Here is a 12,535-nt window from a genome sequence, read left to right as displayed (position 1 = left end):
GTTAAATGAACACTGTATCATCAGTATACATTTTTATTATGGACACTATCTTCAGTTTAAATTGTATAATGAAAACTGTTTCATCAGTATAAATGTGTCTTATAAACAATGTATCATCAGTATAAATACTGTATGTATTATAAACACTGTATCATCAGTATACATTTTTATTATGGACACTATCTTCAGTTTAAATTGTATAATGAAAACTGTTTCATCAGTATAAATGTGTCTTATAAACAATGTATCATCAGTATAAATACTGTATGTATTATAAACACTGTATCGTCAGTATAAATGTGTATTATGAACACTGTATCGTCAGTATAAATTTGTATTATGAACACTATCGTCAGTATAAATGTGTATAATGAACACTGTATCGTCAGTATAAATATGTTAATTAACACTGTATCGTCAGTATAAATGTGTATACTGAACACTGTATCGTCAGTATAAATGTGTATAATGAACACTGTATCGTCAGTATAAATATGTATAATGAACACTGTATCGTCAGTATAAATGTGTATACTGAACACTGTATCGTCAGTATAAATGTGTATACTGAACACTGTATTGTCAGTATAAATGTGTATAATAATCACTGTATCGTCAGTATAAATATGTCTTATAAACAATGTATCATCATATCTGTATCATAAACACTGTATCATCAGTATAAATGTGTAATTAACACTGTATCGTCAGTATAAATGTGTATAATGAACACTGTATCGTCAGTATAAATGTGTATAATAATCACTGTATCGTCAGTATAAATATGTCTTATAAACAATGTATCATCAGTTTAAATTTGTATAATGAACACTGTATCGTCAGTATAAATGTGTATTATGAACACTGTATCGTCAGTATAAATTTGTATAATGAACACTGTATCGTCAGTATAAATTTGTATAATGAACACTGTATCGTCAGTATAAATTTGTATTATAAATACTGTATTGTCAGTATAAATTTGTTTTATGAACACTGTATCGTCAGTATAAATGTGTATAATTAACACTGTATCGTCAGTATAAATTTTAATAATTAACACAGTATCGTCTGTTGATTATGAAAATTCGTACTGACAATATAATGTTAATTATGCTTTTTTAATTGTAAAATTAGGCTGATGTTAGAATTACATATATCAGCTGATGTTATTTAAGAATTATATATATTATGTCATGTCATTAATTAACAATTACATGTGATAAGAATTGTATAAGGTGAAGTTATAATACATCTGTAGGTGATATGATTTGTTCAAGGTCTCTGTTCACAGGAAGTCAAGCTCTCCGTTAGTTTACAGGAAGTCAAGCTCTCCGTTAGTTTATGGGAAGTCAAGCTCCCTGTGACCTAACAGTAAGTCAAGCTCTCCGTTAGTTTACGGGAAGTCAAGCTCTCCGTTAGTTTAAGAGAAGTCAAGATCTCTGTGACTTTACAGGAAGTCAAGCTCTCTGTGACTTTACAGGAAGTCAAGCTCTCCGTTAGTTTACGGGAAGTCAAGCTCTCAGTTAGTTTACTAGAAGTCAAGCTCTCTGTGACTTAACAGGAAGTCCAGCTCTCCATTAGTTTACGGGAAGTCAAGCTCTCCGTGACTTTACAGGAAGTCAAGCTCTCTGTTAGTTTACGAGAAGTCAAGCTCTCCGTTAGTTTACGAGAAGTCAAGATCTCTGTGACTTTACGGGAAGTCAAGCCCTCAAGTTACGGAATTATTGTTTTTCTCACATCATACTACTGATCCCTATGGGGTGTGGACTCAAAATTGTACAAATGGTGGGGCTGACCCCCCAGGGGTCCGAGGGGCGGGGCCAAAAGGGGTCAATTTGGCTATATTAATATAAACGACTTCTTCTCTGAAACCAAGCAAAGGATATTGCTCCTATTTGCCTGGTAGCATCACTATGGGGTGAGGATTCAAAATTGTACAAATGGTGGGGCTGCCCCCCTGGGGCCTGAGGGCGGGGCCAAAATGGGTCAATATACCTATATTTATATAAACGACTTCTTCTCTGAAACAGAGCAATGTATATTGCTTATATTTGCCTGGTACCATCACTATTGAGTGGGGATTCAAAATTGTACAAATGACTGTGCTGACCCCCTAGGGGCCTGAGGGGCGGGGCCAAATGTGGTCAATTGGGCTATATTGATATAAAAGACTTCTTCTCTGAAACCAAGCAATGGATATTGCTCATATTTGCCTGGTAGCATCACTGTGGGATGGGGATTCAAAATTGTACAAATTGTGAGGCTGACCTCACGGGGGCCTGAGGGGCGGGGCCAAAAGGGGTCAATTTGGCTAAATTGATATGAACAACTTCTTCTCTGAAATCAAGCGATAGATATTGCTCGTATTTGACTGTGAGCATCCCTTTGGGGTCAGGGTTCAACATTGTACAAATGGTGGGACCGACCTCCCTGGGTGCTGAGGGGCGGGGCAATAAGGGGTCAATTTGGCTAAATTGATATGAACAATTTCTCCTCTGAAACCAAGCAATAGCTATTGCTCATATTTGACTCAGCATCCCTTTGGGGCCAGGATTCAAAATTGTACAAATGGTGGGGCCGACCTACCTGGGGCCTGAGGGGCAGGGCCAAAAGGGGTCAATTTGGCTAAATTGCTATAAACAACTTCTTCTCTGAAACTAAGCTATGGATATCGCTCATATTTGCCTGGTACAACCCCCTGGGTAGGGATTCAAAACTGTATACTGGGGGTATATGACAGAGCTAACCCCCGGGGAGCTAAGAGGCGGGGCCAAAAGGGGTCATTTTGGCAGAATTGATATAGACAACTTCTTCTCAGAAACTAAGCAATGGATATCACTCACATTTCTATTGTAGCATGGTCATGGGGTGGGGATTCAAAATTGTAAAAGAATTGTCCCCCCAGGGGACTAAGGGGTGGGGTCAAAAAGGGTCAATTTGGCTAAATTGATATGAATAACATCTTCTTCTATGAAACAGCTCATATTTGACTGGTAGCAGCCTTTTGGGTAAGGATTTAAAATTTTATAACGGAAGGAACTGACCCCTGGGTGCAGAGGAGGGTGGGGTCAAAAGGGGTCAATTGGTTTAAACAGCTTCTTTTCTGAAACTAAGCAGTGGATATCGCTCACATTTGTGTGTTAGCATTTGGGATTGCGCCAAAAGTCAATTTCATTTCATGGATTTTTGCATTTTTTGGCATAAAAACCTCATGTACCCATATAAAATGACTATGATATATTGACATAGCAATACCAGTGACAAATATACTTAATCATCATTCTTGTTTCATATCTCATGAGATCCAGGTGAGCGATACAGGCCCTCTGGGCCTCTTGTTATAACACCCTAGGGGATGACAGATATATCACACCCTAGGGGGTGACTGAGATATCGCACCCTAGAGGGTGACAGAGATATCGCACCCTAGTGGTTGACAGAGATATCACACCCTAGGGAGGTGACAGAGATATAACACCCTAGGGGTGACAGAGATATCACACCCTAGGGGTTGACAGAGATATCACACCCTAGGGGGTGACAGAGATATTGCACCTTAGGGGTTGATAGAGATATTGCACCCTAGGGATTGACAGAGATATCACACCCTAGGGGGTGACAGAGATATCACAACCTAGGGGGTGACAGAGATATAACACCCTAGGGGGTGACAGAGATATCACACCCTAGGGGTTGATAGAGATATTGCACCCTAGGGATTGACAGAGATATCACACCCTAGGGGGTGACAGAGATATAACACCCTAGGGGTTGACAGAGATATCGCACCCTAGGGGGTGACAGAGATATCGCACCCTAGGGGGTGACAGAGATATAACACCCTAGGGGTTGACAGAGACATCACGTCCTTAGGGTTGAAAGAGATTTCACACCCTTAGATATAATAGTCCATGTTATTTACACCATGGTATCTAGTCAAATTGTGAAATATAATGTAATAATATGGTACTATAATAATGATATAATGTAATATTTTAATAGTTATAATATAACAAGTAATGATCATATTGCAACATAACATTACATGTTGTGCTATATACAATGTAACACAACTATATTACGTCATATTATACATGGTGTGATGTTTCATGTGGTATTCAGATGGAAATATTTCGTTTTAAAGTATTGTTGATATTTGTTGGTATGTTATTGTATTTTGTCTCTAATAGTGTATATGTTGTATTGTTTAAGGGATTTAAATTGAATACAGTAAATAAATATGTGACGGAAGAATTTGTCTGCTTGTTTTAATTGGTGTCAGTCCTCTGCCCAAACCCTTCCCTGTTTCATAGGTTCTGTAGCATGTTGGACTGAATGAATGACCTTGATCTACTTTCAAGGCCACAGTGGTCAAGTATTCTTAAATATTCAAACATCTTCTCAATAACCAAGAGGTCCCAGGGGCCTTATGTTGGGTGTGTTACATGCTGGGATGAAGAGCTATCTGATTTATGTAAATGAATAACCTTGACTGATACAAATATGATTAAAACAATCAAAAAACGTTCTTCTGAAAACTCTAAAGGCTTAAAGTGATAAGATTTGGCCCGTGAGTGATGTGCTTGAATGAACGGCTACAAAAAAATGGGGCATTGATATTCAAATGAATCAACTTGATATACTTTAAGGTCATTAAAATCAAAGATAATATGTTTCACTTTTAATAAACCCACAGATAAATGGCAGTTGAGAAATACATGTCCATTAGACCTCTTGTTGAATGTTATGACAACCAGCTGAGTATCTGTGTAAATGACCTATAACAACTTCAAAGTCACATAAGAAGGAGGTGTGTGATACAGGCCCTTTCGGCCTCTTCTTTAGCAAACTCGTGTGCAGATCAAATGAAATTTCTTTGAGCTCACCTAAATTCAATGTAGCTCACTTCATTTGCATAATATTATAACCTCATTCTCATGTGCAGCACATGTGCATATGGTTAGCACTTTCCTTACTGGATGCAAATAAAAATGGGATTATCTCCCTTGCATTACAGAAGTGTTAGAGGCAACATGCTAACATGGACATTTTCTGAAGGAAAAATATAATTCAGACAATTTTGCAACATTAATTCAGCATAAGTGTCAACTTTGTGTTTGCATCAAGATACTAAACATACTTGTCTATTGATTAAGAAATTCACTTCGATATATTCCGTCTTATATAGACAGACTGTGTAATAGATTCTGTTTTAGATAGGCATACTGTGTAATAGATTCTGTCTTATATAGACATACTGTGTAATAGATTCTGTCTTATATAGACATACTGTGTAATAGATTCTGTCTTATATAGATATACTGTGTAATAGATTCTGTCTAAAAGAGATATACTGTGTAATAGATTCTGTCTTATATAGACATACTGTGTAATAGATTCTGTCTTATATAGACATACTGTGTAATAGATTCTGTTTTGTATTGACATACTGTGCAATAGATTCTGTCTTATATAGACATACTGTGTAATAGATTCTGTCTTATATAGACATACTGTGTAATAGATTCTGTCTTATATAGACATACTGTGTAATAGATTCTGTCTTATATAGATATACTGTGTAATAGATTCTGTCTAAAAGAGATATACTGTGTAATAGATTATGTCTTATATAGACATACTGTTTAATAGATTCTGTTTTGTATAGACATACTGTGTAATAGATTCTGTCTTATATAGACATACTGTGTAATAGATTCTGTCTTATATAGACATACTGTGTAATAGATTCTGTTTTAAATAGACATACTGTGTAATAGATTCTGTCTTATATAGACATACTGTGTAATAGATTCTGTCATATATAGACATACTGTGTAATAGATTCTGTCTTAGATAGACATACTGTGTAATAGATTATGTCTTATATAGTCATACTGTGTAATAGATTCTGTCATATATAGACATACTGTGTAATAGATTATGTTTAAGATAGACATACTGTGTAATATATTTTGTCTTATATAGACATACTGTGTAATAGATTCTGTCTTATATAGTCATACTGTGTAATAGATTCTGTCTTAGATAGACATAGTACTGTGTAATAGATTCTGTCTTATATAGACATACTGTGTAATAGATTCTGTCTTATATAGACATACTGTGTAATAGATTCTGTCTTATATAGACATATTGTGCAATAGATTCTGTCTTATATAGACATACTGTGTAATATGTTATGTCTTATATAGACATACTGTGTAATAGATTATGCCTGTTATAATAAGTCCATTCTCTCCTGTTCACATTTAGCATTACTATTATTTTTTTTTATTAAATTATGATGTGGAGATGATTGCTATATGATAACGGAACCACTCTACATGTAGGCATCATAGTATAATGTTGTGAAAGTATATTAAACATTCTACCACAGTACGCTGTGTTATATTCCACTCTAAAGCCATTGTATAAATGTGCCGACAGTTGGATATATATATGTTATATTCCACTCGTGGAATATGACCTTCCAGTCTTTTGATTCGTCAAGAATTCGAACTTTGATCCGAGCTGCAATTATTATCAATGACGTCATCAATAATCGAATGACGTCACTAAAATTCGACTGTCAGCTCATGATTTAAATGTAGAAAAAGGTCGTTATCAAAACATCCAGCGACACTTGAGAATTTGTTATGTGTGTAATTTAAATGATGTCGAGGATGAATTTCATTTTATTCTAAAATGTCTTTGTTATTCTGATATTCGTAAGAAATATTTGAAAAGTTACTATTTTAAAAAACCAAGTATGTTGAAATTGATACAATTATTTAACGGGCAAAATACCAAAGACTTAGAAAAATTGGCCAAATACATCAAAGTGGCAAATGTCAAAAGAGCTTCTTTAACATAGTTATGCTCTCCGAGTATATTGTCTCTGGCACGAATTCATGTTTTTTGTTTGTTTTGTCTGATGTTGTCAATGTTATGTTTGTATATTACAATGTATGTACATGTACATGTATATGATACTGATGAGTCGGAAGACTCAAAGTCAATAAAGAACTTGAACTTGAACTTGAACCACGCTTCCCTTTGAAACAGGTCTCGCGACTCGTTATATTTGGATATAGAGTTTATTTCACACTCGAAAGTTATTTCTTAAAAGTTACAAAATACACTCGCTAAAGCTCGTGTCTTTTGTAGCTTTTAAAAATTTACTTACTCGTGTGATATAAATTCCATATCAAACAGCCACTCGTTGGGTAACCTCTATTTATTACATTTACAAGCATGTGAAATTAAAGAGTTTCCTATCAAAATATCAATATATCGTACTGTATATATATGCTATTGTTTGTTAATATGTCGTTATGTACGGAACTGTATCCTACGGAAGCGTATTAGACTCACATTGGAGTATGTTTTTCATGGCATGCGAAAATATTTTATCTGGTGGCCGCCACTTAATTATCTGGCGGCCGCCACTTAATTATCCGCAATTTTGTTTTTACACTTTAATATGATATCTGCTACGGTAATTACAGTTATTGTCGTTTTCAAATCCAATATTATGATTTAGAAATGATTTGTTAAATCTAAATTTGATTTTCATAATTTCTGGAAATCTGAACCGGTTACCGGATCTGTCTTCTGTGATTATTACTAAATGAAGAAAAACTAAGCCAAAATCAAGGTGCTGTGTTGTCATGTTGCTACATGTAATTCCCTATAAGCTACGTACGGTAGCACTACGGTATTACTACGGAAATACTACGAAAGCATGACTAAAATGCTACGGTTATGTTGCGGATAACGCTTTGAAAACGATAAGATGATACAAATAAATAACAAAGTTTTACAAAAACCTAAACTAAAGTCTGCATTTACTTTATCATATGATTTCTACTGATTTGTCATATCAATAAAAACACGAATAAAATGTTCATTTCATGAATAAAACGAAAGTTGATGTTAAGAATAAAGAATAAAAGTAACATTTTATGTTCCAGTAACTGTACATTTTGATGGAAGTCCATTTTTATATTTGAAAAAAATATTTATTACATTTTTGCCAGTGAAATATAGAGAATTGTCTAACTAATAAAACTTATATTTTCACTGCAATGAAAATGTAAGATTTTTCTTATATTTTCACTAGTGAAAAATAGAAGCTAAAAAAATATATAAGGTTTTGCCAGAACTACTTTGAAATAAATAAACACGAACTAAAGTTTATGTCTTTTATTATTTTTAATACATTTTTAATTGTAGAACTACATTTTTTAGCGTATTTTAATGAAATAAAAAAATCAATTGTTTATAGCAGTTTTTAATGTAATAAAAAGAAAATTCAGTGGTTTGCCGTTTAATATCAAATATATTTCACTCGTATGGCAGATTTTTTAAATATTTTCACGAGTGCGTATTATCCTCTATATATTTAATACCGGCATTGGATTATTCTGCGAAAACTTAACTGTTGAGCTTGTTGTGCCTGGAAATTATGAAAATCAAATTTAAAAGCAAATCATTTCTAAATCATAATATTGGATTTTAAAACGACAATAACTGTAATTACCGTAGCAGATATCATATTAAAGTGTAAAACAACTTTGCGGTCTCCAGATAATTAAGTGGCGGCCGCCAGATAAAATATTTTCGCATGCCATGAAAAACATACTCCAATGTGAGCCTAATACGCTTCCGTAGTATCCGAAATATGTGTCTAAATTCCATTAGACACACCCAGTGAAAGTACATGTATGTTTTAATCGCCAGTTATTACGTATATGTACCTATATAGATAGCCTACACTGTATTGTAAGTTATTCAAAAATAACTTTTTAAAGGTATGTACTATTGCGGTAATGCACGGTAATCTGTACGTGAATCAACATTTCGACGTTATCTACTATACTGTACATGACATGCATTGTACTCCTCAATTTATATCTGACTACAATTGTTTCCACCCCTTTAGATGTCCATTGTTGTATTTGATATACTATGTTTATATATAAAGCATAGGAAATTCGGTTAAATTTGTTTCGTCAGACATATCAAGCTGACATTCCTGTACGCCCACGTGGAGACGAAATAACAGGTACATTATAGACAGATTTTCGTGGATTTATAAATAGAATGAGGCATACATTCATGGATCAGGCATGGTCGAGCCCGTATTTCATCACTTCGCTATTCTGCTCAATAATTATACAGATAGTGTTTCTCAAGTGTGAATGTTATTCAGATGCGCTGTTAAATATTATCATAGGTTTTGCAATATACGTTGCCGGAAAGAGTGCAAGATATAGAACGAAGGTTATCGGGTTTGTTGTTTCACTATATACTTGTATAATGACACCCCTCTTTCATATATTACACAGGCAAAATGTATCCATGTTAATTCAGGTCAACATTGACAATGAATTGACCTGAAATTGACCTGAACTTGACCTAAAATTGACCTGGAATTGACCTAAAATTGACCTGAACTTGACCTTAAATTAACCTGAAAATTTCTTCATATGAAATTAACATCATTTTCAGGTCAATTCCAGGTCAAATTTTTGCCTGTGTAAGGAAACTCTAATTATTTGATATATTTTTATATAAGCATCATATTCAATATCTTGAGTTTTTCCGGCTGTCACCCAACTTGTTTAGAGCGACTTTTGAGACGTTCGGTTGCTCCGGCCCAATATGGCTTTAACACATGATTACTTATTGTTTAGCTGATTTACATCGGTGTATTTTGGATGAGAATCTTTTCTCACAAAATGCTTCAATGTGTGCAATGTTCTCAAGATGATTTCAATCGGATAATCTCTATATTTCAGAATCAACTAATAATTGGTACGCGATGAGATAATCTGTTGTCGCCTTCGGCCATAGATTAGGGGCTTTTTTTTTTTTTTTTTAATTATTATTATTATTGTTTTTGTTGTTTTTTTGTTTTTTGTTGTTGTTGTTTTTTTATCTCACAATTTCTTGCTGGAATTCCGCTGTTGGATGGTGATCAGGTGGATTCTCTGTACCTCCTGTTGAAAACATTCTGTTGGAGTAAACGCGATCCTATGTCAACACTTCCTTTTCTACTTATGTATCGTATCAGGAAATATTAACATCTGCATGGTGGTCATCTTATTAAAAGCGATACGAAACGTCCGGGTGTACATAGAAACATTGTCGTTATGATAAGTCATATTGTTTATGACAAACTTTCCTGTTTCCTGTTTCCGGTAAACAATTTTGACACATTCTGATATGCCACATGAGGAAGAGAGGGAAAGAGAAGGGAGAGAGAAGGGAGGGATCATGAAGTAAAATAGTCGGGGTTCGTTCTAATATTGAGCAAATGTTTCAACAAGTTTAAACTCCATTATTACGACGGTGCTTGTTTTTTCAAATAGTAACTTTATTTATTATACAAATGGGAAAACAAGTTATATTAACTTATATTAATCACGCTTATTGCCCCGGATGAAAGCGCACGAGGGGTCTTGCTGTAGGAGGAAACATGATTTTCCAGGTGGAAGTCAAGTGTGTAACAATTGTACAACCCGACTATGTCAAGTACATTCCTATAGATATCATGTTGTAGTGACTCATACAGAAAAAAGACGTGACTATTATTAATAAAATATGTTTTGTACAAGGCGTCGTGTATGTATGCATGGGTGTAGTTGTAATATCTAGATCTAGACCATGAAGTATCTGCGTTTTCCCCCTCTAATTTAAACGTTCCGGAAGGAAAAACTGTTTCGTCCGTTGTTTGTATAATGAAAGGACCGGCTGGAGTTTCTTACTTCGTGTGTTTTCGGTAGTATGCTTCGTGTGCTTTCGGCACTATGCTTCGTGTGTCTTCAGCAGCATGCTTCATGTGTTTTCGGCACTATGCTTCATGTGTCTTCAGCGACATGCTTCGTGTGTTTTCAGCAACATGCTTCGTGTGTTTTCGGCACTATGCTTCGTTTGTCTTCAGCAACATGCTTCGTGTGTTTTCGGCACTTTGCTTCGTGTGTTTTCGTCACTATGCTTCATGTGTCTTCAGCAACATGCTTCGTGTGTTTTCGGCACTATGCTTCGTGTGTTTTCAGCAACATGCTTCGTGTGTTTTCGGCACTATGCTTCGTTTGTCTTCAGCAACATGCTTCGTGTGTTTTCGGCACTTTGCTTCGTGTGTTTTCGGCACTATGCTTCATGTGTCTTCAGCAACATGCTTCGTGTGTTTTCGGCACTATGCTTTGTGTGTCTTCAGCAACATGCTTCGTGTGTTTTCGGCACTATGCTTCGTGTAGTCAACAGTTCCGCGCTATCACAATCAGATAAACACAAACATGCGTGTACATTGACACATATAGGGAAGGGCGTCCTTAAATGACCTTAGTCCGCTGTTGACATTAAACAAACAAAAAACAGCCAAAACACAAATATGTTATGGACATATCGTAATATGTTGTGCGTCATAGTTTCAATCACTTCCATTATAATGATATTTGCATGAACATGTTCTATAGAAATCTGCAGATTTACTGTCAGGTGGAGAGGCGTGTAAACAAATACATAAATAGAACGTTGGATATTCGATTAAATATCTTCATAGACATGTATAGGTAAATTGTAAACTGGTATCCGTGATCTGCTATAGGGCAAGGTGACAGACGTCACAAATAGTCTCGTTTGATTTTATATCTAAGGTATTAACACCATGCATAATGCTTCCATATGAACAGCAAATGCAAGGTAATAATACCAATAAGTAATTAAAGAGGGACAGATTTTCTAAATAATACACTTGCTTTTAATGTATTATGGCGAGGGTGATTTCCTTCTGGCGTTACACTTACAAACCCCGAAAAAATACCTATTACGTCATCAAAACAGTTGGTTACTCGGGGGAAACGGATAGATTCATAGACACTGCGTCATATCTAAGCTTATGTTTCAAAATGAGGTCAATGTCGCTGTATATGCATGTCAAATATTTCTGGGATAGGTCCAAAGATTTCTGTATAGAACAAAGTAGTTTGTTTCATACATTACATGGAGAAGAAAAGCACTTTTTGTTTGGCAACCATGGTACAATAAACTTTGTCTATGTGTGTTGACTCTATAGTCACTTGTCGTTATATGTGACTTTATAGCATACTTTGTCGTTATATGTTGACTCTGTAGTATACTTTGTCGTTATATGTTGACTGTGGTATACTTTGTCGTTATATGTTGACTCTGTGGTATACTTTGTCGTTATATGTTGACTGTGGTATACTTTGTCGTTATATGTTGACTCTGTGGTATACTTTGTCGTTATATGTTGACTGTGGTATACTTTGTCGTTATATGTTGACTCTGTGGTATATTTTGTCGTTATACATGTATATTGACTCTGTGGTATACTTTGTCGTTATGTTGACTCTGTGGTATATTCTGTCGTTATATGTTGACTGTAGTATATTCTGTCGTTATATGTTGACTCTGGTATATTCTGTCGTTATATGTTGACTCTGTGGTATAAGTATACTTTGTCTATCATGAATGTATATGAGTTTTTCATTTTGTGTAA

The sequence above is a fragment of the Pecten maximus genome, chromosome 5 (genome assembly GCF_902652985.1).
Source record: "Pecten maximus chromosome 5, xPecMax1.1, whole genome shotgun sequence".
NCBI lineage: Eukaryota > Metazoa > Mollusca > Bivalvia > Pectinida > Pectinidae > Pecten > Pecten maximus.
The sequence above is the reverse complement of the archived record's forward strand: the minus strand, read 5'-3'. Positions refer to the sequence as shown.